This window comes from Netta rufina (assembly GCF_964035555.1).
Source record: "Netta rufina genome assembly, chromosome: 22".
NCBI classification, from domain to species: Eukaryota; Metazoa; Chordata; class Aves; order Anseriformes; family Anatidae; genus Netta; species Netta rufina.
This window is the reverse complement of record NC_140146.1, coordinates 6,938,104-6,965,133: the sequence shown is the minus strand read 5'-3', so window position 1 is coordinate 6,965,133 and position 27,030 is coordinate 6,938,104. Positions and strand designations below refer to the sequence as shown.

The 27,030-nt window shown below is 45.8% G+C and overlaps 1 protein-coding gene across 4 annotated transcripts in view; it reads left to right on the top strand.

Moving 5' to 3' along the window:
* The window catches only part of RERE (arginine-glutamic acid dipeptide repeats), a 222,880-nt gene that overhangs the window by 35,195 nt on the left and 160,655 nt on the right, over positions 1-27,030 (top strand). The window contains exon 1 of one of the 4 annotated variants that reach the window (XM_084300170.1): positions 23,731-23,851. The exons of the other annotated variants lie outside the window; for them this stretch is intronic. The gene's annotated coding sequence lies outside the window, so the exon portion shown is untranslated. Of the gene's footprint in view, positions 1-23,730; positions 23,852-27,030 lie in introns of those variants that run through there. 4 annotated transcript variants of the gene reach the window in all.

Genomic DNA, 27,030 nt, shown 5'->3' with positions numbered 1-27,030 from the left:
TGGAAATGAGACTTGTCAGCCAGGATGATTTTGGAGTTCGGTTAGTGCTGGAAGGCTTTGTTACACTGGTCTTTTGTTTATGCATCCCAGGCATTTCTCTGAGCCATTGGTATTCCAGAGGGAAAAGGAACTGTTTTTGCAGGGGAGAAAATGCTTAATCCAAACAGCAGTAGTGGGTGGAAGACAAGGTGCAAGCGTACGTGCATACTGAATGAGAAGCTTTGCTGCTCGGTGACTGTTGTTGAGCAATATTTAGACACTTCTAAACACTCGTTACAAAGAGAACTGTAAAATTTTACAGGCAGAGCGTCCTTCCAGTGAACATTGTACTCTTCGAAAACATTTCCCGTGTGTTGTAAAAGCACCACTCTTTCATAAACTAAACTCGGAGAAAGTTCAGTTACGTCTTATTGCCAAACGGCAGAAGGTGGCTGATAATTGTGTTAATGAGAAGTGTCGGTGTGCACAGCTCAGCCTGGTGGTGCTTTGGGTTTCTGAGCATCTTCCCGAGCTCTGTACGTGACATCCAGACCTCAGTGCCCCTGTGCATCGCTGTGTTTGGTGCTGTCTGTATCCACTGGGTACATCAGGGCATAGTTCAAACCTCCATCCAGTTTAATTTAAATTCTTCCTGCTTCAGACCCACTTCACAGTGCATACTGCTTGTGGGTATGTCAAACGTATTTTCATAGGAATGGGAAAACTTGTAAGTGAAGTTATGGCTTAAAAACCAAGGCACCTGTACGCCTGGTGACACAAAAACAATTGAAGGGATGTATTGCCTCTGGAAAAGGGGTGGAATTATTGTGGGGGTTAAACGACAACATGGAGGTATAATATTGAACAAGAGCAGACTGAATAATGCCCGCAGAACTACTAAAAACCTGCTCAAAGGTGACCAGCCAATTTCAAAAGGTCGTTTAAAATTGCAGAAAGTGCTGGATGCAGTGAGACACCCCCTGCCCGTGCGCCTTCACTCATCTCCCTTCCACCTGGAGCGGCGGTGGATATGTAAGTGATGTGTATGCTTTAGGGAAGTTTAGAAAATAGCACGTGTCCCAGGACGTCTGAAAAATGATTGTGTTTAATGGCTGTTATCAGCGGTTGTGTAAAAAAAAAAATAAAAAAATAAAAAAAATAGAAATCTTACCAATTTTTAGAAACCCGTGGTTAGTTATTGGGGTGTGAATTCTGGAAGCAAAGAGGATGGTGTTGGTGACTGGCTGTCACTAAGGAGGAGCCGACTCCAGAGGGCGCTCGGAATCAGCAGTGCTCTCTGTCCTTCAACGTGCCAAGACCACGTTTCACTGAAAAAAAGCAATAAAAGTCGCCGTGCTTCCCTTTTGTCTCTCTCTGCACCACCGCGTGACATCTCGGCGCGCTGGAAGCGTGAGTATTGGCTTGGGCTGGAGGCTTAGAGAGGCCGATGCCTCTCAATTGCTCAGCTCTGGGGGATTCCTCCTCAAGGCTTCCAAGGCACAGTGAGCTCCAGCATCCTGCCCATCGTTGTCGTGCTGGCTTAAATCATTGGGCTGTTTGAAGTAGCTTTTCAGGCCTTTATAGAGCATAAATAAAAGGATGGATGGTTCCAACTTGACGGCGTTTTTTTTCCCTGCCTTGGACAAGAGGTAAAATACTGCATTTTTGCCTCAAGATATTCAAAAAGCAAGAAGAGGCGGTTTGACCTGCTGTGATTTTTAATACTCCTTTTTAACAGCTACTAATAACTGGTAATAAAACATGTAATGTGCAAATCCCACACTGAGATATCATGTAGGGATTTTTTTCTGCTGTTTATAACTGCCCCTGTAATATTTTTTTCTTTTTATTTCCATAGTCTTGCAATCCTTCCTGAAACAATTCAGTAACTGTTCTTGGGAGGTTGCTTCTTACCTGAGGCTTGCAAATCCTGAAGTTGTGAATGTGAATGCCCTTAGTTGTAGGGCAGCAGCTTCCATCTCAATTTCCTTTTGGTTTTGGCAGTTGCAGAGGAATGTATATCCACGGGCCCGCTGTACGTGACTGGGGCCAAGTATTGAAAGTGCTGTGGCATTTCAGAGAGAATCTGCATTGCTATTCTCAGTTACGGCTCTGACTTTTAGAATAGCTTCCTAAATTAAAAGTTGAACTCCTGAGAAGTATTTTAAAAACTGAAAACATCGTGTTGGCAATAATTGCGTAATATAGCACATACTTCCAGGTAGCAGATCATCTCAGAGCATTTTCTCTAATAACTGAGGATATGTATGAATCACTCTCTAATTTCAGGTCTTATACCAGGTTGTAGTTCAGGTTCTTGGCTGGAGAATATTTACATTGCAAATGTGCAGTCTGTTCCGGTTGCTTTCCTTTTGTTGCTGTGTGGCAAGAATGATGTGTTTCTCTTGCTCCTTAACAGAAAAAGTCTTGATAGCTTGGAATTAGGGAGCGTGGTGGTTGGGCATCCTGTATTTTCACATTCTGAGTGTGCTTCACCTGTTTCCTATGGAAAAGGAAAAATGGCTCCCTTGAATATACATTCAGGTATACAAAACTGGTAATTTTGCTTCCAACTTGTGTGGTTATGAGCATAGTAATTGTTTCAGGCTGGTGGAAGATTAAAACTTGTCTCCCATGTCAGTTATTAAATGTGGGAATAGCTGCGGGCTGCAGAATAAAATATTTGATTTACAGTGCAACTCTGCGCAAGGCTGTAATGCAAGAGCTGTTTAGGTTTGTTTGGTATAAAAGCTTCATTTAAGAGGAGAAGAAAAAGCAGCCTACTAGAGCGTTTCTGGTTGCGATTTCTATTTTAGTAGGCTGAAGCCCAACGTGGTGATTTGTGTGGTATAATGATGGTAATTCAGAGCTGGAAGACGAGCCGTCTGTAATTTTGAGCCTTTCTAAGTGTTACAGCTCCTTATCAGCAGAGCTAACAGGAGCTGAAGAGTCTGTAATGCGGGGAGCTTTCCTTCCTTCTCAAGTGCTAAGGTTGAAGTTATTATAAGCATGTTTGTTAGCTTTTGTTGGTGTGGAAGAGTGCTTTGGACACTTGCATGTTGTTGCCGGGGATGTATTTTTCTAGTTAACGTGGTGAGCAGTTGCTTAATTTGCAAAGCTGTTACTTCTCTTGATCCTGACTATAGTAAAAAATCAATGTGCTCTCTGCAGTCTGAACTAATAGGAATCAAACTCATTGAAGCATGAAAATGGTTTAATCAACAGAGAGCAATCTTAAAGGTTACTTTAAAAAGAAAAAAAGGAAGAAAAAAGAAAAAACGCTATCACTCAGGCTTGGAAACTAAAGAGCAAAGCACGGCACTTCATGCCTTAAGGTAGATTAATGGAGGGAAGGCTGGAAAAGGTTTAATTTGAAATAGATAGAGTGATATTTTTAGGAGCTACTGGATTTCCAAGTCTTTATAACAATCCCACCCAACTGAATATATCTCTGGTCTTTGAATAAATTGTCAAAACTGAAAAATAACTATGGGTTTCTTGGTGCCGTGAAAGGCACTCGGTGAGTTCATTGCAGGGCCTGAATCCAACAGGATGCTCAGGCTTGCTCTTGACCTCATTTAAATAAGCAGGCATCAGTGAACAAAACAAATCTGTTGCATATCTGGTTCTTGGTACCCCCAAATACAGATTTTATTGAGAAGGAAGAGGAACAGTGTAAGTGACAGCAGTATGTTTTGTCGTCCGCTCCTTTGGAAAAAAATCCAAATGGTGTTGGGAGTGGAATTTAAACTGTTCTGGTTTTACTGTCTTGGGACCCTGTAAATTGGGTAATGGACAAAGCAACTATTCCTACACACCTGTAAGGGGAGGCTAGGGACTAAACTTGCATTTTGCTTTCTTGAAATTGCATTCGCTGTTAATATTTAACCACTGCTAACAACTGTGCTTTACCACTGAGACTGTGAATACAGGCTCAGATTGTAGTTTAGCTCTCCAGTTCCCTCTCCTCTAAACTTCAGTTGATGGTTTTCTGCTCACTTCTGACAATTCCCTGTTGAATGCACTTTCCAGCCATGCCTCATGCTGCTGCACACTGGCGTCCTCCTGGAAATCAAAGAGCAGTGTGACCCTTTTCACACGTGGCTTGAGCACTTTGACGCTGGAACGATGTCTGGAGGTTATAAAGAGGGAAGGGATGGATAACCGGGTGTGTGTTCTGCTTAATGATTCTTTAGGGAAACTGAAACAGCAAGTGTAACCTTTAAATTATGTTTTCACATCTTGATATGCCACCTTTGGCACATTCAGATGTTAAAGTAAAGAAATAAAGTTTATTTCATGAGGAAGTTGGCTGCCAAGCTTTAATGCCAGTTGCCTTAATGGATTATTAATGAACTCGTGAGGTGTACGTGTATCTAGTTACTGATAAAGCACTAGCATTAAAATTCAGCAGTCCCTATCGCTACCCTAATCAAAGGCTAGACGTTATGTTCAGGAGAGAATGAAATTATAGCTCAGAGGCCTAAGAAAGAACACCTTTGACATGCGATACGTTAGAGGACCTGCCTGTGCTCCTCTGGATTTTCACGCACTTTGTACGCTTTTTTGTTGCTCTTAGTTCATGTCGGGATGAATTGAGTTGTTAGCTGGAGTGGAAACCCCATATTTTAACTTCCAGTGATGTTGCTTACATTCATGCGCTGTTTTTCCTTTGTGCTTGCAGTTGGGCTGCTGTCAGCACTCAAGGGGAGAACCGAAGGCTTCAAATTTACAACTGCAAAATCAAGTCTGGACATGGTCTTGGTGACTTACTTGAATTTGCAGCTTTTTTGGTGTTTGGTTTCAAATAGCATTTGTTTTAGGAGTCTGACACTAGGTGGCATGCTACAGCTTGACCATGCTGGCGATGAGCAGATTAAAAAAAAAAAAAAAAAAAGTCCTGGATTACTTCTGGGCCCTTTTTGTTGAAGGTTTCTTATGTTTCTGTGCAGGGGCTTTAAAGCTGCTTATTTATTGTTATACGGGAAGCCTGCCTCGCATCAAGTGAAACTCCTGCATTCCTTTTGTCCAGAAATGTTAGCTGTTCATGTAAATTTAATGTAGAACGTGTAAATATTTTCTTAAGTGAATGTTTGTTTTTTGGAAGTGTCCTTTGATAGGTACATATGCATGTGTTTCGGCTAGGGTTTGATTTGCGATCTGCACGCAGCTGATTTCATCAAAGCTGTCATTTTTGGAACACAATTTGGAGTGGGAGGGAAGGGTGCTTTGATGTTTGCAGTTTTCTGCAAGTACTTTGAAGAAATTATGTAGATAGCTCTCACTCGGATCTGTTTTACCAACTTGCCTTGAAATTATTTGTTTGTCCAAGTCTCGGGATTACATCGTCCAAGTCTTTTAGTCTTGGCTTCTGTGATGTCTTTCCATGTGGTATGAAGAGACCCCAAAATAGGAGACCTGGGATGCCTCTTCTGTTAAACTTTGTTAATTCTGGGCCAGCAGCAGGGAAAAGCTGGCATGTTGCCTTGAGAGCCTTCCTTGAAATGAGGCTGATGTGGGTGTTTCTGGAGGAGCTGCCCTGTGTAGGAAAACCCAAGGGTGCCGGGGGGGCCGAGACCGGCGTGCTTTTGCTTGAAGGAAGTTCAAGGCAGAACCCAGTCATGTGAATGGGATTTTTTTAAGCCCTTGTGTGATTTGTGTTCAATCCTGGTAGGAAAACGTGCCTTGTTTTGACAAGTAGCCCAGAACTGATTTACATTAAAATTTCCAGCAGGCTCAGTTATTTTCAGCGGAGGGTGTTTAACGAGTTAGTGTAAAGCATGCTTAACTCGTTGCCACCTCTTCATCTACGGTATGGGAATGGGAAATATTGTGAGAATAATTTTGAAAGGCCCTTTTGGCTGTTAATTGGCTGATAAAGGCTATCAAAAAATCTGCTGCGCCGCTTTGTTCGCTTGAAGCCTCTGTGTAGGTGGCTGAAGGCTGCTGGGGGAGAGGTGTTCCTCCTTCAGCTAATCCCGCTCTGTTTGAAAAACAAATCAAAACGAGTTGAGTGCGGCAAGCTGCTTATTTAATTTGTGTGCTCTAAGGCAGCTCATGTTGCTCTCTAAGCAGTACGGTTTTAAATTGGTCTTTATCAAGTCTTGCAAAGTGGAGGGAGACCTTGCTCAGTGGGACTAAAGGTCTCGTTTCCTAGCGTAGCAAACTGTCGCGTGGAGAAGACGGACGCGTGCTCACACTGGTTGCACTTCTTGCCCCAGTATACTTTTTTAATGCTCTTAGCAAGTGGATGAGCGTGTGGTTGGGAAAAGAATCGATTTTCAACCAAACTAATATTGCTTCCTATGAGACAGGAGTTGTCTTTGTTTGCTTTTGTAAGGGGGGAATGAGAAGAGGAACAAACTCAGTTTATTCAATTGCATCATTCCATGTTATGGGGGATTCTGGAGAGGTGTGGTGCTTGGATGAGTTCCCTACTTGGTATCTTCTCCCATAGGTTTGGGAAAACAAGCATTTCTTCTCCATCTAATGGAGCTGGAGTCACGCGGTTCCAAACTGCTCACATATTTTCAAGATTATAGTAGAAACTTCCTGTTTTTAGAGCTTATCTGACCGTCTGGAGGGAAAGATTATTATAGCTACGGTCACATCCTGTGGTTATTGTCACTTAGAGAGGGGAAAAAAAAAAGCCTATTGAATTTTTCTGAAGCTTTTGAATGTGAAAGTGATTATTATACAAAAAACGTTGAGAGCTGTAGTCACGTTTTCTATCTCCACTGTGACTTCAATAAAAGACCATAAATCCACAGCAAACTTTACGTGTCGGTTAGCTCAGTGTCTGCTGTACTGGGGGTGTTGAGAAAATCTTTTGGTAAAGAATCTGTCTTATTCTGGAGAGATTGGAAAGGAAGCATTTGGCAGTCATTTCCTTTAGCTTGTGAGTATAAGCATGCTTTATATTATAATAGCTTAAACATACCACAGGCTGTTGATAGAGGTATCAAATTTTCCATTCCCAAAGTTACTCTTAGTTGAAACTGGAGGGGAGAACGGGCAGGCTTCCATTGTTTTACAACCGCTTTGATAGAGTTGAAAAAGATGTTTGCTTACTTCTTCCTTCCCTGCTTTTCTTTAGCCTCACAGTCCCCACCACGGGTTTTTGTACAAAAACAGCTCTTCAACCTACTGAAGGGTTTATTTTCTTTGGTTTTACGTACAGCTGAGAATAAATGTTTTCCTGCTTTGTTGATCCATTTCTTATATTCTCATGTATGTTAATTCTCCCTTTTACACGCGGCCCTTTCTTGACAAATACCTTTTGTTCTCACAATTTTAAGATCTCCTCTAAACTAAATTGTATATCATCTTGTAGTCAAATTTAAGAAGTTGCTGAACAGGTTGACGTATTGCTGTATGTGTACTGCAAGCTGGCAGATGGAATTGGAATTAGCTTTAATATTCTTGGTTTAGTTTACTAGTCTGTAATCCTGAGTTTTTCAGGACAGGAATCTTCTGCTTCCCTCATCTCCCCCAGCAAAAAAAAAAAAAAGGATGAAGTTTTGGTTATAAAGAATAAGAGAAAACAAAGCAGAGGAAAAATATTGGAAGAAAATGATTTCAGTGATTAGCAGACGTGCTCCTTTTCTGCTTAGCTTTCTGCCTTGCCTGGTTTGTTTCGATTTCCTGACGTGAAAGCCGTAGCCGGGTCTCAAGTTACTTGCCTCACTGCTCGCTCCTTAGTAGCGTGGTCGCAGTATCCCAGCTGAATTTATTACGTTTTGTACTTACATACTTATCTAAGTACATAAAAGCTTTTACTGTAAACATCCTGCCAAGTCGCGGGGTTCCTCAGCTCGTTCATCCACATGACCTTTTTTCATTTTTCACTTGGCTCTTCCCAAAGCGAGCATGCTGTCCTGGCCGGATTTCCTCCTGGAGGTGCAGCTCCTTTGGAGCACCATCCTTGAGATCAGCTTCAACTGTAAAGAGTTGCTATCCCCCTCCTCTGTCTTGTCCTTGTCTTCATTCTCTCTCTTCGTTAGGCACATGGAAGCCACGGAATCAGGAGGGATGAGACTCCACAGCCCCTCTGGGGGCCGGTACAGTGAAGCAGTGTTTGGGGGGAGCCTCCTGTGCTCCAGCCTGTGCCCGTTGCCTCTTTACACCTTCCCTTCAGGTATTTATAGGCACTGACAACACTGCCCTGAGCCATCTCTTCAGGCTCAGCAGCCCCCCATCACTCTCTGATGGTCCTGAACCAGACCCAGTGCTCCAGGTTTGGACCCAGCAGTGCTGAGCCGAGGGAAGGATCTGCTCTCCACCTGCTGTCTGGCTTCCAGCGTTGATGTAGCTGGTGAACTGAGTCCTCAGCATTTGAAAGGGGAGAACAGGGAGGAGGGCATGGGCTGACACTGTTGTGAACACTCACTTAATTGTGTGGAGACTTGAGATTGCAAAGAGCTCCTAGTGGGCTCCACAACAACTGTTTATTTTTTCTTTTTTTTTTTCCTCAACACTTCTTCAGCTAGGCCTTTCTGTAAAATCCTGAGATTTCCAGCATGTGAAATTGCTTTAGCAGTCTTCACAGCTCCCTGGGGGAGCAACTTTTGTTTTCCCTCTTCCCTACTGTGACAGAAATGCTGCGTGCATCCAAGATGGTGTATAAAAATAACCCAGCAGATTTTTTTCAGGCGTGTAGAATGGAGTTGTACAGGACTTTCTGTATGTCCTTGAAGTCTCTATCACAATTCTGCAGCTGAGGTGATGCACTGACTGTACCAACAGTAATTTTTTGGCTGCCTCACAGATTCTGGATGTGCTGAGAAAGAACCCGAGGCGACTTGTGATTTTTGCCTAATAACACGCAGGAAGTACTGCCAGTGCACAGATTTTGAGGGCTAATTTATTTCTTGCTCTTCAGAGGATTTTGTCTGCGTTTGTGCTTTGCTCTTGGCATCAGGAATGTGGCCCAAAGGTGTCACCTGATTCTGGGCACCCTGTCCAGGGTGCAGAAGGGGGTGGTGATGTGGTTGTTGGTGACAGTTGCAGCAAGGGCAGTACTGGAATTCTGGGGGCCGGGCGTTGGGGTGGTTGGAGGCGTTGGGGTTCCTCAGACTGTGCTTGGGGGAGCCTCATCCAGAGCCTTGAGGTGGGGTTGGATTTTGAGATACTGACTTTTAAGGCCTTGAGATGTGACTTGAGGTCATCTGAAACGTGAATCTGAATGCCACGTAAGTACAGAAAAGAAATCCCTGTTGTTGAGCCATAAAACACGTGATAGAGAGGTGGTTCGCTTCAGTGGGATCCAGGTTAGGTGCTGCAAACCTACAGGCTTGAACCAAAGCCTACAAAAAACCCCTGAACACTCTGAAGTTCCATGGCCCATAAAGAGTACAGATTCCATCTGGGGGATTTAGAAGAGGCAAAAAAAAGATTGATCCAAATTTCAGCAGTTACACAGCAAATTACAATAATTCTTCATCTTCTGGTTTGTTAGGACTATCGCATGCTGAATATGTAAACTTGTGGGAGAGGAAGTGGGCAAGACTCTAATTGTGTTTAACTCGGCTGAGTTTACATTCTCCTTAGGCTTGGATTACAGAATGAAATGCCCTTTTGATTATGTTGAAGCAATAGCAATGTTACACTGAATTTCCTCTTAGGGATGGCTTTTGGGGAGTGTGGAAAAGCACCCCCGTCGAATTGCGGAGCGAGCTGTAGCTGAATCAGAACTGGGGCACGAAAGTGCTTAGGACTCGATCGATGTTTCCTGAGGGGTGTTGAGGTGTGCTCACAGGCCTCGGGAGTTTTCACGCTTGAATTGTCTGCTTTGGGCTCCTTATTTCCATGAGATGCCATCCCTGTCTTGGCTGGGAATACACGCACTGTCAGGGACAGTCTGGAAACTTTTGATGAGGACTGGAATTAGTGACAGAAATCAAAGCGGAGCTGTGACACTATGAAGCTGTTAGCTGGTTCTCCTTGAACCTGTTCGCTTCCTCTTCTCCCCACCCCATTGCCAAATCCGAAGGGAGAGCCTGATTTCCATGAGAACAGTGTTAAATCCCCTTTTAAAAATAGGTTCGGCTTAGCAGGGGTTTAATGTGTTACACTTCCCAGCTTAGGCAGGCAATGCTATATTAGCTTTTAGAAAGCACTTGTCATAATCGCGTCTCCATGTGTTCTTAAAAGTGAATTTCAGGCATTTTACTTCTTGGCTACGGTTTGTGCAAGGCGGGCAGCGTGCTTGAGTCTGCTTTGGCAGAAGTTAACCGGGTGGTGACTCCGGTGAGCTGCTCTCAAGTGTTTGTGGGACCTCTTTGTCTTGGTTGTCTTAAAAATAAGAAATAAATTACCTGCTTAATCTGCCTAATCTCATTAAGTCTGTTTACAGTTAGTCTGTGTTTCCAATGTATACAGATCTGGTAGACCTCGGTCTGCTCCTTTGGAGCAGTTTGTCTCGTGGCTGAAATATTTATGTGTGCTTAATGGCTGATCCTGTTGGAAGGAGCAGAGAATGCTGCTGGTGGGTAGATCCCGTGGCTTGGAGGGAGTTATATCGGCGTGCTGGTCTTCAGCTTAGTGCATCTGCATGTAACAGTCTTCAGATTTGGTGGAACTCGTGAGCAGCTATGAGCGATGGCGCTGCGGGTGGCATGTCTAGAAAGCAGCACACTCTGCAGCCCTTTGAGGATGCGCTGTCACTTCTCAGTGCTCAATCTTTCTTAAGCTGACGTGCGTAGGTACAGCATACAAAGCGTTAGATTATTCACGGGAAGCACTGAAACAGCAAACGGCAAGTTAACGGGTGCTTCCCAGCTCGTGGCATAAGGAGAGGTGTGTGTGGGTGGGTGTGTGTGTACGTGCTTCTAAGCAGTGTCAAGAGTTACTGACAGCGAGTCAAAACCTTATTCTTTTCCATATTTTCAGCTTCTATTGTTGATTATCCTCACCTCCAGGTGCCCTGTGTAACTAATGCTCGTAATGGACTTGATGGCAAGTTCTGGGCCATGCATCGAGGCCCGTGGCATACGGAGCTCCTCCGGTTGTACATCCCTTGTGTCCTCTTGTTATGTGCTCACCGTGGCAGTGAGAAATGTGGGCTGGAGCTGCCATGCTCAGTGTGTGCCCCAATAACCAGCACACGCCGAGCGCGACGTGCTGCTAGCATTCATCCCAAAGCTGTCTTTGGGTGAAGCTCTGATTGAGCCCGCTCTAGGTCTTTGTGTGACCAGCTGGGATGGTTTTTGTGTGAATGGTTGGGATGGGTTGTGTGTGCGCCTAACTCGGGGCTCGTCCCTTTCTCAGACGTGTGCTATTAGCACTGATGATAAAAGAAATGCTTTTGTGAGTTTATAATGCAGTGACTAGCAAAGGTGTATTTAATGACCAAGAAAAGAGTTTCATCTTTTATAATCCACTTTCAAAAGGAAAGATGAAAAGTCTCCATTGCCAAATGGAGCTGGAGGCTGTGCTCAGTGCATGGGTTTTTTTTGAATTTTGCTCTGTGAAACGGGGGCAGATCTACATATCTCGCAGGAAAGCCAATTAGCGAACATTGAGTTGCTTCTGATGTCAGTGATTGAATGCTGGAGCTGTTGTGTTCATTCAAGGATCTCAGATGTGCTGTACAAACCAGGTGGGACCTCAGATGGTTGCACTGCCATCTACCACATTGCCAAACCCTGACGTTGGTTTGCCCTGGCTTTGCGAGGCAGTGTCTGAGGCTTGAATCCAGTCCTGCTGTGCTCAGGTTGCTGGATGTTATTGCACTTTGCACTGTTGAACAACTTTAATTGTAATGGGATATAAAAAAAAAATCTACAGTTTCATATTTTTTTAATTTGAGTGCACTTTTCCAAAATACACTGACTTGTAGGATTAGCAGTTCGAAGTGGCAGGGAACTCTGTCCTAAAGTGATAACGTATTTTTGAACAAATCCCATCAAACAGTTTGTTTTTTTTTTTTTTTTTTTAAATACATGGAACTTGGCCTGAATGAACTTACTGCTGGAAAGCTCTTGGAAGTCATTGGAAGTAAATACTTCCTCAAATGCACACTGGAGCAGTAAGTTCCTTTCCATGGCTTGCCAGATGTCAGGCCGTATTTGATTAGAAAATTGAAGTGAGGATAAATGCAGTGGTTGCTTTGTGCTGACTTGAGGATTGAATTTCAGCTCTGGCAGGTTTGGAGCTATCACACAGCTACTTGGTTATGAGGCTTATTTTGAAGCCGTTTGCCTTTCCAGCCCAGGCTCCAGCTGAGAAGCTGTTGTACAATGGATATTGCGGGAGCGAAGCTCGTGCTGCACACCATTTTCAATTTGTATCGATCATAGCAGTCTTGCAAGGTGGCAAGGGCATTAGAATTAATCAGCTACTCGTGCTTCAGCTGTGTTAGTGGTTTCAGGTAGCAATTTCCAGAAAGTACAGCATAATTTTGAAGCTGGACCTTTGTCTCCTGAAGGACTCCTTGTACAAAACACGAGGCATGCCTATGGATAAAGGGAGGGGAAACACAGCTACAAATAACAAACAGCATCAGGAAAAAAAAAAAAAATCACTTAGCAGACAGCACTTGAGAGTGTTGCTCAAATTAAGTGGTTCTGTGAACCTTGCTTTCTCCCTTTCTGTAAGTTAAAATACTACTGCGGGACTGGGGAGCGGATGCGCTCGGCAGGGCAGCAGCGTGCCCTGGTTCATTCATTACCCTCAGGTAATAAATCACATTGCTGGCTTGTTTTGCATTTTACTCTGCGATGGCAATAGCGAGGCTCTGCCCTAAACCAGAGCTGGTGCTACCAGCCGAAAGGCTCCTCGGTGTCGTGCGGGCAGACACGCGGCTAGAGGTAAACACCCGTTATTTAAAAAAATAAAAAAATAAAAAAAAAAATATGGCCGATTAAGTACAATTAAAAGGAAGAGGTTTTGCTGAGCAGACGAATTCCTCTTGCTGCTGGGGAGCGGGGAGGGCTGGAGGGAGGCAGGCTCCTCAGGAACACGGCTCCTGCAAACCTGTGTGAGGGGGGCCTGGGCGAGGCACCTCTGCTTCTTGGGGGACCCCTCTGGACCCCCCTTACCCCCATTTCACCCCCTCCCAGACCTCCTCTACACCCCCACTGTACCCCTTAGACCCCCTAGATCCTCCCCAGACCCCCACTACAACCTCTTAGGCCCCGCTAGCCCCCTCCACACCCCCACTACAACCTCTAATAGCCCCTAATTCCCCTTAAACTGTCCCCTTAGGTTCCCCCAGACCCCCTTAAGCTCCCCTTAACCCCCCTACACCTCCTCAGACCCCTTCAAAAAAAACCCTTACACCTCCTACCCCCTCTTACACCCCCTAGACCCCCTTACACCTCCCCTAACCCCCCCCAACTCCCCCCTAGACCCCCCTCACCGCCTCATCTCCCCCCTCAGCCCCCTCTACCCCCATCCCCTCGCTCCCCCCGGCTCCCTGCTTCCTCCTTCCCCCCTCATGGGTGGTTTGGGGCCGGGCTCCGCGCCGGGTTTTCCCCCGCTCCGCTCCGCCTCGCCGGGGCCGTGCCCGCCTCCTGCCGCCGCCGAGCGGGGGCCGGGCCCGGTGGCTGTGGCGGCGGCGGCAGCGCCGTGAGGGGGCGGCTGAGGGAAGGAAAGGGGGGAGCCCGGGGAGGGGGGCGCCGCTCCTCGCTCCTCGCCCCGGCCTCGCAGCTGGGCGGCGAGGAGGGAGGGGGCCTCCTTTTGTTCGCCAGCTGCGGCTGCTCCTCGCTGCCTCCTCCTCTTCCTCTTCTTCCTCCTCTTCTTCGGCTCGACCCCGCCGCTGAGGTGAGTGAGGGGCTGTGGGGGCGGCGGTGCCCCGGGTGCTGTTTGGGGTAGGGGGTGCGCCCACCTCGCGTCCCCGCTGCCAGCTCCTCGTCTCCTGTCCCTCTTGGCAGTTCTCATGTGGGGTTTGGTGCTTTTGTTGTTGCTGGTTTGGGTTTTTGGGGTGTTGTCTTGTCTTTCTGGCCCGCTCCTGAAAAAGTTGCGCCAAGTGGGTAGGTGAGGCTGGCCGGAGGAGGTGGGGATGCGTTGGGACACAGGGCAGCTCTCCGTGCCAAACGCTGGGCTTCTGTGCCCTAAATACAAGCAGCTGGGCTAAACAGGCATCCTGCGCTTAATTTTAACTTTGAGCAGGCGCGGTAAGAAGATAAAGGATCACATTTGGCTCATCCGGACGGGAAGCTCACCCCATGGAGTGCCTGCCCATCACCGAGGGCTCAGGCGCAGGCTGTGACTTCTCCACCGGCGCTTCGAGGTGCTGCGAGGCCACGGTGGGTTTGGGCTCCTCTGGAGACCCATCGGCCTCCTCCCAGCCTCCTTTCCGTGTCTGGAAGCGCCGCCGGGCGAGGAGAAGCTCAAAATCGGTATGAAAAAGAGGAAAGTTGAGAAAGGCGGCGTGGTGCAGCCTGAAACATTCGTGCTCCACCAGTATGGTTCTTCTGGGAACTCCAAGTTGAAAGTAAACAGGATTTAAAGCCCTACAGACAGAGGAACACTATTCCAATGTAAAGCCATTAATCTGCAGGCAATTAGTTCCAGACGCGCAACCAACTCTGCATTTTTGTCAGTTTTTGTTCTTACAGGCGATTGCATTTTTGAGTACTTATAGTGCCTAGTAAATATCACAAGACAGACATTTTAGATGCTTAACAGCGAGTTGAGAATTGTGTGGGAGCAGCGTTTAAACGCTTTTATTTGTTTTTCCAACCCGGTAATTTAGTAGTGTTTAAACTATTTTTATAAAGATCTCTGGGAGCAGTGAAAGGTGGTTTTGAGTGCGGAGCACTTGAGCGCTTGTTGTGCTCTGGCAGGCTGGTGCTTGGCAGGCACTTCTCCAAGTGCTATTTGATCTGGCTGCAGGATAGAATGGACTAGGATTACACCATTTTTCCCCCCCCTGTGGCTGTTTGAAAGTGATGCATCAGCGAGCGGTGGTCAATAGCGTATTTTAGGACTTAAACCGTGTGTATTCTCCCTGAGCAGGTTTCCAGAGAAAGGCAGTTGAGATTTTGTCTTGTTTTGCGGTCAGGATTTATGAATTGAGGCGAGGGCTGACGTAATCTATCCTACCGCTTCCTTTGTGTGTTTTATAGTTGATAGTGCTTTGTTTTACTTAAAATAGCCCCGGCTGTTTCTCAAGTGCTTTCTATCTTCTTTGTGCTGCGGCCTTTGCTAGAAGCAGGCAACTTGTTCAAGTTGTGTGTGATTGTGCCTCCCAAGGAAATGGTTCCTTCGCTTTGTCAGTGAGGTTCAGGGAATTGCCTGTGTGTTAAGTGGATGAGCCTTTAATTTTAATTACCATAATGCTGTACACAGCTGTTCTGTCAGAAAGCGGTGCCTGTCGGCAGTTTTACTACAGGTTGTAGAGTCTCTTGGTGCGTCTCCCAGCCCCTCTCTGGCTTTCTTTTATTTATGTAGCTGTGACGAGATGGGGCTTTTGTTTCCCGATGGGAGTGGGTAATAGCTCATCTGTGAGAGGGCTTTTGTTTTGATTTTGCATGTGGGGAAAGGAAAACAAGCCATTTATTATTAAACTAATGCTAAGCCTCCTTGTGGTCAGGCAGCGTGACCTTCCTCAGCCCATGGCGTGGCCGGGGGCAGTGCTGGCCATCGTCTCCCAGGGCCAGCGCGGGTTTTGTGGGGTTTGTGCTGCGAGTTGCTGCCATGGGGGGTGACCTCCGTGGAGGTGAAGCACTTCAAGGGTTGCTGTGCTCTCCATCTGGAAAAAAAACACCTACAGAAACAAAGCCAGTCCCCTTTGGCACCCAAGATTAGTCTCCTACTGCTGCAATTTAGACCTCAGCGGACTGGCACCGACTGCAAATCCAGCCTGACAGGCAGCGTGTAGTCCAGACAGCCGGTTTTGATAGCCAAGATGAGCTGCTTAGGTTAGATGTGGTTGAGGTTTATGGGCACAAAAAGCCCCCTTTCAGTAACTTTGTTTCATCTTGGTAACAGGGTGCTGTAGCTTTTCTGAGAGGTCTCTTTTAGAGACTTGGCTGATGTTCTGGTCTTTAAAGAGCGTGGGGCTTCATGGGTTTGCCCCTGGATGTCAGGTCAGCGTGCGTAAGTTCAGCAGTCCTCATTTTGGGACTTCCAGCAGGTACAGAGAAGTTGTGAGAACACTCCATATGCTGAATGAGGAGTAAAATCAGCCTGTAAAACACTGAAAACCAGTAGTTCTGACATTTGTTTGTACACGCTGCCGGTGTACACCTGACATCCACCGCTGGTTTCAAAACACCAAAACAATTATGGAGACAGAGGGTGCAGAAATAGATATCGTGTTGAGACAATCATCATGCATGCAGTGCTGTTTTCCCCCCAGGGGCTTTCAAATTAAGGATATTCCTTTGCAGCATGAGCCCAGCCTCTGACAGACGAGTGGATTAAAACACGGCGGCTGGAGTTGTTGCAGTCCCAGCTGTTGGCCTTATGTCTCTGGTGGTCATCATTACGCTCGGCCCCACAGCAGGATACCTAGATTGTAAGTGGGATGCGGCTTTGAACCACCATGGTTTGGCTCAGTAATAATTTTAGTTGGGTTGAATACCCTCTGCAGAAAGCAGAAACAGCTCAGGAGCTCAGGTACAAGTGTGTTGGACAATTCTTTTTCAGGTGTGTGAGGGTTGTAGGGATTTGGCTTCCTTGGCTCCTAGCGAAGAGCTCCAGAGGAGCAGGTAGAACTGGCACTGCTTCCTCGGTGTTAGGGAGCAGAAACTGCGTACAGCCGGTGGGGTAAGGCTCAGATCAGTAAATGACTGTAGGAACATTGAATTGCTTTTTTTTTTTTTTTTCCATTTAAAGTGTAAATAAGAGATGCTATCGTAATCACTGTTCCCAAATTAGAAGGCTTCCTGATAATCTGATGTGAATGTCTAATGTTCAGTTGCGTGGATCTGTTTCAAGTTGTTCGTCTTTGCCTGCAGAGCACAGCGTGTGGCTCTGCAAGTGTCTGCTCCAAGGGGCAGCGAGAGTGGTTCTGATGCATGAGACAAAGGTTGTGTAGGTCCCTGATCCCACATCTCTCTGGGCCTCCTCTCAGAGTATTTTATCAGCCCCTGCTAAAGAAAGCAACAGCCCACATCGCTGTAACACACTGAATTAGGCAACAGAGGAATAGGACCCATGAGAAACTTCCTATAATCGAGTTAGCTCTGTTTATGAAAAGTGTCGTGAAACATCTTGAAAAGGATCAAAGGGAAATGTGTTTTTTATACTTCAACTTTCCTAACAAAGGTGAAATTCTTTCCAGAAGAAAGGACAAAAATAATATTTACTCCAAAGCTTGCCTGGGGAGTTGGTTTGAGTTGTGACCTTTGGATGCAAAGTGAGAACAAATAGCGGTGAAAAATGTAAATGATTAAAACAAGCTGGCCTTCCTTAGGAAACTGTTTTGGTCAAGTTTTGCCAAGAAGAGGCCGTAGTGATTGGATAAACACCCGGCTACTGGAATAAATAATATTTGATTGCGATGTGTAAGTTTTCTTATAACCACGTGGTCTTGGTGTGGTGGGTTTGCAGTTCTGGCTTTCCCTGGTGTTAGCAAAAGCATGAAATTAATGGTGGCTGTAAAGGCAGTGCTGACAGCAGAGCTGCACGCTTGCTCTTGGGGAAGTAACAGCACATTTTGAAAGAGACTTGGCTTGATTGGGCAATAGCAAGTGTGGAATAGCAATCCTGGAATGCAGAAATATTTGTTCCTAGTTAAATATATGCAGGTTTTCTAGTTGGTCTCATTTTAAAATAACTTCACTGAAAAGCTGTCTGCTAGGTAAATCTTGCATGAAACCCAACCAAACTTGGTGTAGCTGCACTGTTGCAGCTGTAGCACCACTTCTGTGCACGTAACACGTTTTTTTCTTAGGTGCTGATTTGAATTTTCTCAAAACATTCAAAACCGGCGACGCTTTGGTTTTGGCAACGCTTTCTTTGTGAACTTGCTTGTTTAGAGAGATCAAAATGACTTGCTTTGGAGATAAAGCTGAGATTCGGGTAATAGGCAGTCACTGTTTCTGCAGCCTCTGGGGTCTGACAAACTTACATTTCTGTGTATATGGTTAAAATTTCAAGCCTTTCATGGTGTGAATGTCAGGTTTTGTGCGTGTGCTAATCTTGTTTCAGGAGGTCAGGGCCTCTGTGTTTTGATAGTTGTTGGGAACTGGCAGAAGTGCCGAGTGTAGCCATTGCACTGGATGTTTTAATCCATAGTTCTGTCATTCCTCATCCATCTAGGTTGTAAAAAGCAGCAAAAAGTTCAGAAATGTAATCCTGGTGGTGTAGCTCTAGGTTCTCTCGTTCGTGACCGTGGGGGTTTCAGCCTCCTAATCTTATCGTCTGCAAAATTAATATATTTACCTCGGGCAGAGCTGATTGTTACTTCCGCTGACCTTGGGAAGTTCACAGCCTTTTGCTCCTGCCAGCTTCCCTCCCTGGGGTGCGTGGCTTGGGAAGGCACCCAGCGGGGGGGGGAGGCATTTAAACCAAGCACAGCTTGGACTCAAGCTCATTGCATCTTTCCGTGTCGGGCAGTTTCTGGGGTTTAGTCAGTGGCTGGTGACTAAAAGCGGCCTCAGCAGGTGGTTAAATTGCAAGATGATATGGAAATGACTGAGCCAGAGCACGACTCAGTTCAGCTCGAGCACTGGGGGAAGAAAAAAATCCCCCATCCTTACGGGATGTGCTAACAGCCCCCCGTAGAATTGACTTTTTGCAGGCACTCAAAACACAGTGTATTTGCTCCGTTTCCTATTGAAATCTAACAAAGGAGCCAAAAATCAGATTTCCCTTTCCTGATAATAAAGCTATTCCTTCGAGATCAGAGCCGGGAATGGATTTTTTTGCTGTAGCAGTTGTTGCTGATTAGCTGAATGCTCCCAGGTAATCTTGTATGCTGGTTTGGCGGAGCGGGTGTGAGGAGGAACACGTCGAACCCTCGTGCTTAATATTCGAGTATTGTAACTGACTTCAAGCTGCAGACCCAGCCTGTTTGTAGTTAAGACTGATATAAAAGAGTTAAGAGCAGCCCAAGGTTATTAGATCATTTGGAAACTGATTACCCTTTCACAGTGTAATAAAGTAATTATGAATAGTGTATGAAAATTGGTTGCAGTCTGTTTCAACATTATGACTGCCTGTCTTTAAAAGGAATTGCATTGTCCTCTTTTGTGTTGTTCTTATAATTTACATATTCAAAGCACGTTAGATATTTGTCACTTCCAGCTGTAAATGCTAAATAGCATTTAAAAAAACAAATTATGCCATCTGTTTGTGTAGGTTTCTGTGAGGTTTCTCAGTTCTTGATAATATTTCACCTTGGGTCTGTTCTCTTTACAGTAGGACGTGCCACTGTTGCTAGGGGAATGCGAAGTGCGTCCTGGTCGGAATTGAAAGAGGCCTTTCATGCGTGGAGCTGGTGGGTGCGCCCGAGCAGAGCTCCGGCAGCTGGTGGCAGGGCACTGCCCTGCAGCCCCGACCTCGGGAGAGGTGGGGTTTGGAAGGAAGCCTTTGTGATGCTCTGTTTTTAATTTAGGCAGCCCATGATCAAATGCTTCAATATCAATCTGAATTCTTAATTTTTTTTTTAAACATAGCCTAATTTGGCTTGTGCACAAACGAAACTGGCAGCTCCGAGCGATAGAATTTGTGACCAAAAGATTGTTTATGTTGAAAATAGGCAGAGCTGTGGTCTCTAAAGCACAGCTAGGAGCGGCTTACCTTGGGATTGTGTGTGTTGCCTGTGCACCTTTTACCAGTCCCCTCCTTGCCAGAGGGCTGGTTCAGCTCGTCATGGGGTTGCTGCTGATTTCCTGGCATCTAACAGCATGCCCTGAGCAATGGCACCGCTTGGAGTCCTTTTCCCCGAGGGTGGGCAGGTGCCAGCAGTAACCTCCTGCACTGTGTCCCCCTCTTTGCTGGTTTAGAGCCTTTATCTGGGGGCCTGGAGGATGTGCAGTTTCCCCTAGAAGGATGTGTGACCTTTATGGAGTTGCTAAAAGCAGTCCTGCTGGGTTTTAAAACATGGAGACAGCAATGTAAATTGGAACAGTGCAGGGATGTATGTTTAACTTACCGAGCTTGACTTTTTTTTTCCAAATGCTGCTGTATAAAGTTGTATTTTGTCATAATGTTTTATGGAATCCATGCTTAGGGCTGAGTGGTTTCCTTCTGAAGACAAGCTGTGGTATGTGAGGTGCCAGAGGTGAAGGAACAAGATAGTTATATTTATGCTCATGTGGGAATTCAGCAGCGGATTAGAATTTCAAGAGCACTACAACACTCCTGACAGCAGAACCTTTGCTCGGTACTTATCTCTCTGCTCATTTCAATAGAGGGAGTTGTTGGGGACAACTTACAAACGCTGTCTGTCAGGCTAATGAAATCCTGAGGCCGTTTTCCTCTCCATGCGACCTGCGCGGTGCCGCGGGGCGATCTGGTGCTGACCTCAGTTTCCCGGGCACTGCGGCGGTCACAGGAGCGTCCCGCTGGATCTCAGCACTGTGCAGGTGCTGCAGCGTGTCCAAAATGCTGCACAAGGGCTCTCTGATAGCACAGCGCCGTGACTCTAAGCTAAATTGATATCTTAGGCTTCTGTCGCACGCTTCTATTGAAGTTGAAAAATGAAGTCCTTGCTGGGCTGCCTCAGAACACTTCAGTTATTCAGCTGCCAGCTGAAGAGCATGCCGGACACGAGGCTCCCTTCTTCTGTGCTCTTACATCTTTATGAAGGTTCCTGGAGACTGCTGATGCGGCTGAAATACCCCTCAAATATTAAATGTGAGGTTCTGCCATGTGGTTTGTGCATTGCTCTCACGGATATCTGAGTTCGAGGGGCCTCCAGCCAGGCCAGGCATGCTTCATAACCGCTGGTGTCACTTGCTTCAAAACTGGATTTTTAATGCAGTCTGTGTGTTTGAAATGTGCCAGCAGCTCCAGCTTGGTTTGAGTGTTTTCTGTGCAAGTTCTGCAGTGTATCTGCTTTTCTTAAGTAGATAAACAAGTGATTGAGTCCTGTGTGGATAGCTGATGAATAAGATAAACTTTTCCCATGGTTATCTTGTTTAAAACCTTTTCCTGTCTCTTACAGCCTAAATTGTGCATGTGATTTCTTCAGTTGATTTTTATATCGAAACATAGGTCTCAATATGCACAGAAAATGGTTGTTTTGTCTGGAGTTTATAGTGTTTCTTCCTCTCTGAGTTCTTGCTTTGTTTTTTTGTTTTGTTCTGGGAGAGAGTACATGGTTTTTGTTTTCCCCAAGAGGCCAGTACTTTCTGGAGCTTTTAAAACTCTGAACAGCATGGATTAAGTTATGCCCATCTAGGAAGTAAAGAGGAAAGAGAAATATGCGTGGCGCCACTGTAAAATCCTGAAAAGGTTTTCACTTCCCCCTTGGGCTGAGGGCTTGATGAACGTCCTTCTGTACGAGTTTCTCTTGCTCTTTCTTGGCCTATCAGTGCATGTGATACTCAAGTGCTATCCACAAAAACTTGTTTCAGATTCTTTATTCAGAATAGGTGCAGAAGAGTTCTTGACATGCCTGCTAGTACCGGGACTCATTCTGACTCACAGGCCAGACGATAATTCAGTGCATGTTGGGAGCTCGTTGGCAGGTAATAAATCTCCCCTAAGCTGTATCTGTTATCCCGGGGGAGAGGCTGCAGGACTGCTGGAGAAAACAGGCTGATCCCCGAGGTGCTGGATGGATTTAATTGGGTCCCAATTGCTGGTGCTTGGTGCGATTGCTTCTGCAGTGTTCTGTAAGTGTGGCTCTGAAGCCAGATCCTGGCTGGGGCGGTGTTGCAGGAGAGCACTTTGGGACGTGGAGGATGGTTTCTGAGCTCCTGCTTGTCAGGCTGCTCCTGCTCGGCTGCACCGAGTGATGGAAGCTTCAGAGGTGCAAGTCCTCCAAGGCAGGCTGGCACAAATAACTTGGTTTTGTAACATCTGTAATAAATACCGTGATTTGGGAACCAAGGACAGTACGACAAAGGATCACCAAGGTTTTGTTGGGAAGAACAGTGAGAATATGATGCTCTTAGTTTGTTATTGTGGAATAAAGGAGGTCTGAAAAGCGTGCCCTGGTCACAGATGGATTAAACACCACCGTGAGCAGCTTAGGGAGCTCTGCTCAGCCTAGTGTCCCGTCCGGCACAGGCTGCAGAAGGACAGTTTGTGACCTGATGTTGTTTTGGATCTCTTGATGGTGTCTAACCTTAAAACCTCACGCTGAAAATAAGAGTTGGGAATTTCATACCTCTTCATGTGGAGGGGAAAAAACCAACCTCCATTTTGCAAGTCTTCTCAGTATGATGCATGGCTCGTGTGCTCTTAATTTGCATGTCATGGGGTGTTAGCATATAATTACGGAGTTTTTAAATTTTCACATCCTCATTCTTCTCTTTCAGTGTTTCTGGACTCTTATTTTCGTGACGCTGTTGTTCAGTACGCGAAGGATGAGCACCTCCAGATTTAGGGAGGGTGTGATCTGCCATCTCCCGGCTGCTGGTGGTGGCAAATGATGAGATGTGGCGGTAATGTGAACAAGGGCAACACGTTCTTCTGTGGCTTAATAAGGGTTTGCTTCAGTTATTCTACACTTAATGGTTTATGGTCTAATTTTGCAAATCACTGTGCTCAGCAGCTTACAAGATCAGACCTAAATACATTAATCCAACTATATTGCCTCATCCTGTTACATTAGATGCCGTCACTTCAGTCATACAATAGTTAAGAGTCTGCACTGAGAGTACTGGAAGTAGAAATTAATGTCTAAAGCATGACCAAAGTCAGAAGTTATTTCACGCAGCCTTAAAACACTTCTTCTTGTTTTAGATTAGAAGCAGACTAATCACTCGGAGTGTTTCTTAATATTTTCATCCTTTTCTCATGAAAGATGCAGCCAGTTATGAACTGCTTTCCAAGTGGATTTATTAGCGGTGGCCAGCAGGCTGCTGATGCAATTCTTCGTGCAGCAAGGGGCGGCTGCTGATAATTTGAACCATAATGCACAGCACTGAACGTGTGGTGCTTCGGATCTGAGGAGAAATCCGATTGCCCAGGAGCAGTAACGTGGTTATGGAGAAAGGGAATTTTTTACACTTAAAGGAGGAGGCTTGAAAGGAGGAGGGGAAAAAGCAGACAAGCTCGCTCCCTGACTTCCAGAAATGTGAGTAAGGCTTGAGGGAAAAACCACCTGCGAGCTTGCAGGGTGAGAAGTCGTGTCAGATGCTGTTGAGTAAATAGAAACCTGGTAGTGATGTGCACTGCGAAACCGGCAGGAGCAGCACTGGGTTGGAGCTCCCCGAGCTGTTGAACGTGGTCTACAAGCAGCCGGGGTTTGCCCGCGTGGACGTGCCGAGAAGCGCGTGGCGGTGCAGGTGGTAGCTGCTGCTGCACCTGCACGTCGGGCTCGGCCTTGCCCAACCTCAGCAGAGCCAGCGTGGGCATTTTGGGGTCCTGTGCACACCTGCCTTCTCACTGACTCACCCAGTGCATCACCCGCAGCGGTGCTGATGAGAAATACTGAAAGAAGGAGCCGGCGGCTGCAGGACTGCTGCTGTTCCCTTCCTGTGGTTTTTGGGGGTGAGAGGAGCTCGGGGGCTGTTTTGGCAGCCACTTCGTTAAACTAAATGCAGATGAGATTGGATGCTGCTCCGTGGCAACGAAGTTGCTGCTGGGCAGAAAATACCTAACAGAGAATTCGAAAGGTTTTTAAAAATTTCAATAATTGAGTCATAATCAGTTCATTTACTGCAGGTTATAGGTCCGTAAGGTATTGTTGCCTGCTGCTGTCTCTGGAGCATGCTGAATTCAGAGAACTCATCTCAAGGCTTTGAAACGCTTTGGAAAAGCAGGTTCAGAAGTCGGCTGACCTTTCAAATATCCTGCTCCGGTAATTTTTGATATTTGATGGATATAACTAAAAACAATCTTACTGTGGTCTGACTGAAGAATACAAAAATAGGTAATTGTGGTGTCCGTAGTGGATTCTTCTCCCTTGTGCATGCATGTTGATGGCTGGAGCTGCCAGCTGTGCAAGGGCAGTTGAAGCAGGAGCTGCTGGTACTGGAGAAGCACTGCTCCTTTTGAACTTACCATTCCAAAATGACTGCAAGCAATGGTCTTCGTTTGCTGATCTGTTCTGCCTGATGGCCCCGTGTTCAGACAACCTACATCTTCTAATTTTCTTTGCTGTTACTCAAGCAGGAACCACACAAACCTCATGATGGACTATTTCCTAATTAGCTGGTCACTGCCGTTACTATCCTACACGTTCAGCCTTGGCTGATGGCGGTGTGGGAGGAAGCTGGCCCTTTGATTAAAATGAAATCGTTACAATTGTACATTACATGTGGAACAAGGGAATCGTGCCTTAATATTAAAGGGTGATTCGAGTTCTTACTATTTGAAGAGGCGAGGAGATAAAGTCAGGGACTTGGGGTACCGACATTGGCTGTGATACCTGTATGCAAGGGCAGTGTAGGGTTTGTTTTTAAGTGGTAGAGACGAAATAGAGGGGAGGAGGTAGGTGGATGCTTTGTTTTCTGGGTCTTAGGGGAATAGCCTGCACCAAAGGTCACTGCAGATCTGCCGGGGCTGGGGCAAGCTGGCTGTCTTTAGGGATATCTACAAGGTTTTGGGGTGCAGCTGTGCTGGAAGTCAGATCCCAACACGGCCAGCTTTGCTTCTTTATCACTTAAAATTTTACCATACGACCACTGAGACACAGACCCCCTTGGCAAATAGCTTTTAACACGTGGTTTGAGATCTTTAGCATGGGATGTAGAAAGGTAACAAAGCATTGCACTGCCTTACTGCAGGTGAGCTCGTATTCAAACAGCCCACCTGTCTCACAACTTGTTCCTTCTTGCTCACCATGCTGTTTGCTTTTGGGCTGCTGTTGCTGCTGCCTCATAGCACAACCTGCACGTGGAGCTCACGAGTGGAGATCGAAGGGCACGCTTCCTCTAGGTAGGTTTTACTACTTAAAGTACTAAGCGTCTGTTACCCTATTCTGTAAATGCACTAAAGGAAGTGAGATGTAATTTAATACATTACAGTTGTTAAGTATTACGAAATTATGAGGAATATGCTGACCGTTTGCTGGAGGCAGCCTCTAATACGAGGCAGAGATCAAGCCTGCGTTTCACACACGAATGAGCACTCTTCATCTCCTGATTACAACAGTGCTTCTGTGCTGGGAGGAGAGGCTTTGTCGGGAAGAAAATTCGGATGTCTGCGCTGTCATTAAGCAAAATAAGCTGCTGCTCAGAGAAAATGAGACTGTCTGAAATGAAAGACGGGTTCTCTTGACAGAAAGCTCACTTGTCTGGATGCCTGTGTAAGTCTTTTAAAACAGTGGGCAACCAAACACGTGGCCTGCTAATTTTTATTGCTCTTTGTGGTAACTTTGTACAATTTTCCCCCTTGTTTTGAGATGGAAAGAGCAGAATTTTGCTGCCTTTCCAGTGTTGTGGAATTTGGTGGGGCTTTATTTAGTCCGGTAGACATCACAGCTCTCAGGGTGCTGCTCTCTTTAGATGGAAATTGCTTTAATTACGGCCATGTTTCAGTGGAAACGTCTGGTCAGTCAGCTCGATGGAGCAGCCCACCCTGCAGTTACCCTTCCATTTTGAGTAATTCAGCTAAACGCTTGTGTGGAGTGCAGTCAAACAGCTAATGTGGCCCGGGACCACAATTTTTGCCTTTGATTGCCGCTCAGAGAAAGGTTTTTCCAAAAATAACCTGCTCTAGTTTTAGTTTGAGTGGTTTAAATGAAGATATTCTGGAGGCTTTTTAGAAGATGAAAGGCTTGGGGAAGGGCAGGGGTTTGGAGAGGGGAAAAGGATCCAGTGGAGAAGAGGCAGGGCGGTGTATGGTGAGAAAGCAACGCTGGAAGGAGTATCTACCCAATTGTCAGGGAGGAAGGCACCAAAATAAAAACCAGGATGGAAATTTAAATCAGTTATGGGTAGGCAGAGATCTACATTCAGTTACTTTTGTTGTTATGGGCTCACTCAAATCAGTACACCCCAGTGAATGTTTTCAGTATCGTGCCATCGTATTTTTCTTAAATGACTTCACAGGAAGGCAGAGGTGTGTGATGCACTGGTAACTCTGATGATGATGTGTTCCTTTTAAAATTAGAGCTATTGTAAAATGGGGGTGTGACTCCACTTCATGGCAGCGTTCTTCAGCGTTGCTGTTGTGTGCCAGGAATTTCTCTGTATGCTTTGATTTCTTTCTTGGTGCTTCCCTGCTCTGAATTCACAGCGTTTGTAAGTGCTTGTATTTTCTCTTTTAGGAAACAGACCAGAGATCTCTTTTTCTTTGTTCTGAGTTGATTCACAAGGAATTCATATGAATGGCATTCAAGTTCTGCCCTTTTTTCTGCTTCTGAAAATCTGTTGTGTGGTTCCAAAACCTCTCATCAAATGAATTTTCCTACAGTACACAATGATTTCTCAGAGGAGGCGTGATGTGCTTGCTGGTGCGTGGCTCGATCCCATGACTAGTGTGACGTGGTGGCAGGTGGCTGCTGCTGCTTTTGGTCCAGGTTTGCTGCCCTGGTCTTGTTTTTTGTCTCCTGCTTGTATTTAGCTGGCTGGTTATCCCCCAAACCCGCTTCTGGCTTGGTTGCTGGAAGGCAAATAGAGCAACTGTGGCTGATAAAACCAGAGCGTTCCCCCCAAATCTCCTCTGTTTTGCAGCAAATTCTTTTCAACTTTTCTTTTTTAAATATTGTTAAGCAGCCTTACAATGCAGATGTTTTCTTGGCTCCAGACGACGCTACTTTCCCTGGATAATAGCTCTTGCTACAGCAGCAGCTCTTTACAGGTCCCTTGGGCCTTTTCTCCCCTGAACAGCCCTTTAAAGTGAGGGAGCACGTTGTATTATAGGAACACTTTAAGAAGTCCTATCTTTTTTTTTTAATGGCATTCTGGGACTGCTACTTAGCATTACTCAGCCCTATATTGTAATAATCATTTACATTAGCCTGAATGACTTTGGAGAAAGGGAAGCAATACATGGCTTTGTATTACTGCCTGTTGATCGTTGTTTGTTCCCATG